We start from the raw sequence: 2,504 nt of genomic DNA, 5'->3' as shown, positions 1-2,504 counted from the left end.
CCTCTATGATACCTTATCGTACCGGTATATGTTATATAACATGTGGGTATGCATAGAGGATTGATAGTGTTTTCTTTAAAGAACATTGACTTTACGATACCATGTCAGATATCATATATATACCATATGAGTATCATAGAGGATTTGAGTGTTTTTCTTAAAGAATGAACTATATCTATAATAGATTCAAATAAATGATATATACCAAGTGGGCTGGTATCATTACTAGGCAGTAATGTTAGAATAAATCTATCGTCTATGATACACTATTATATAATATTTATGATACAATGTGGATAGAGGATTAAGTAATGGATAAATCTTCTTTTATATTTAATCTACACATAGTATATATCTATCATGTAGTATCTAGATCATGAATTTATTTTAAAAAATACATCGATCTCTATGATACCTATCGGTATACGATATACCATGTGGGTATTATAGAGGATCATGGTCTACTTTTAAGGAATAAAGTAGGATCTTAATGATATCCCAAAGCATGGATATATACCATATAGGTATCATATTATCTTTATTGCAATAAATACTTTTGACAGCATTGATTTGGTACTATATGCTAGAATAAGTCGTTTTTGAGATATAGAAAAAAATAAATATAATAAATAAACGTACTATATCGAATCTCTCTTTTATTGATATAAAAAAAATGAAAAAAAGAACAAAATAAAGGAGCCAAAAGGTGTATAGAATTAGACTATGAAAAAAAAATTAAAAAAAAGGAAAAAAATAATCTTAAAAAAATTAAAAAAGAAGAAAAAAGTGAATGAAAATGACCAGAAATTAAAAAAGAAATAAAAGAAAGAAAGCAAAAAAAGTGAATGATATTAATTTATGGAGAAAAGAAAAGAAATAAAAGAAAAATGAACTCAAGTGAATGAAATTACATTATGTAGAAAAAAGTAAAAAAAATTAAATGAAATAAAAAAGGAACAAGAAATAAAAAAATAAAAAGAAAGGAGCTAAAATTAAATCTGGAATTAGATTATGGTGAAAAAAGAAAATAAAGAATAATATAATTTGAAAAAAATTATGAACAAAAGTGGAGAAAAAAGGAAAAAAATAATAAAAGGAGAAAAGAAGAAAAAAAGATAATAAATAGAGAAATAAAAAAGAAAATAGAAAAAAGAGACAATTACTTACAAAAGCTATAATGGGTAGAAACCAAATAGTTTTGGAGTATAAATATTTGTTGGGTTGTGAACAAAGTATTGGATTTACGTTCGAAAAATAAATCCGAGCCTTTAAGGAGTTAAATACTCTTAATGATGTAAATAGAAATTTGGGAAAAATAGGAAAATGAAAATGGAGGGGGCGGTCACAATTAGCGGACAATATCACATCATGTCGCAACAACTGGTATCAGAGCCAATGGTTTAGCGGGACAAGTATGAAGATGGCGGAGTGTGGTGTGGGGCTCGGCTTAGTGCCTTTGCCTATTATGGGCTGGTTTACGACCTTTACTTGTAGCTTTGAAGTACCATTCACAGCTTTTGGGCTTCGGTGACGTAGTTCTTCATAGTCTATTTCGGGTGTAGAATGATACACGAATTAAAATCTAAAGGAATCTTGACCCGTGGTATGATAATGACCACGTGAAACTTAGTTCGAGGGAGATTGTTGGATGTGCGAACAAAGTACCACATTGATATTTGAAAAGAAAAGGGAGGTATTTATAAGGAGTTGGATACTCTTGTGTTGTGAGGCTTTTGGAAAAATGCTTTGCGGGCTTTGCTGAACGGACAACATCACATCATGTTGAAAGTATCTTTGGGCCGTTTTATCCCAACAACTGGCATCAGAGCCAATGGTTTGGCGGGATAAGTATGAAGATGGCGGAGTGTGGCATGGGGCCCGGTTTAGTGCCTTTGCCCGTCTATGGACCGGTTTACAACCTTTACCCGTAAATTTGAAGAAGCATACACAGCCTTGGGCTTCAGTGACCGTAAATACGACACGATGTGTGGTGGCGCACATGTATTGAATCTCTCTACGGCCGTGGTATGATAATGACCCACGTGAAACTTAGTTCGAGGGAGAGGAGATTGTTGGGTATGCGAACAAATCCACATTGGTACCGAAAAATAAAAAAAGCGAGCCTACTTATAAGGGTTGGATACTCTTAATGATGTGCCGCTTTTGGAGAAAATCATGCGGGCTTAAAACGGATAATATCACATCGTGTTGAGAGTATCTTTGGGACCGTTTTATCCAACAAGCTCAGGTTTTTGGGTTTTCCACTTTTCTATGTGGAATTGGATTAATAAAACCCCGATCCAATTTGGACGAGGCCAATTTTGCCCAAAATTTCCTCTATATATAGGATCAATTTAGGTCTTATTTTGACAACACAAAAGTGAATTCATAGCAACCGTATAGAGAGAGAAAAACGCGAGAGAGAAAACGTATTTTTCGTCCAGAAATTTTCTGCTACATGAGTTCATTTTAAATTGTGCTTCCCGATTCGTTAACCGTTGGAT

Source organism: Lycium ferocissimum, chromosome 4 (genome assembly GCF_029784015.1).
Source record: "Lycium ferocissimum isolate CSIRO_LF1 chromosome 4, AGI_CSIRO_Lferr_CH_V1, whole genome shotgun sequence".
In the NCBI taxonomy this organism is placed as follows: domain Eukaryota; kingdom Viridiplantae; phylum Streptophyta; class Magnoliopsida; order Solanales; family Solanaceae; genus Lycium; species Lycium ferocissimum.
This window is presented reverse-complemented; position numbering follows the sequence as displayed.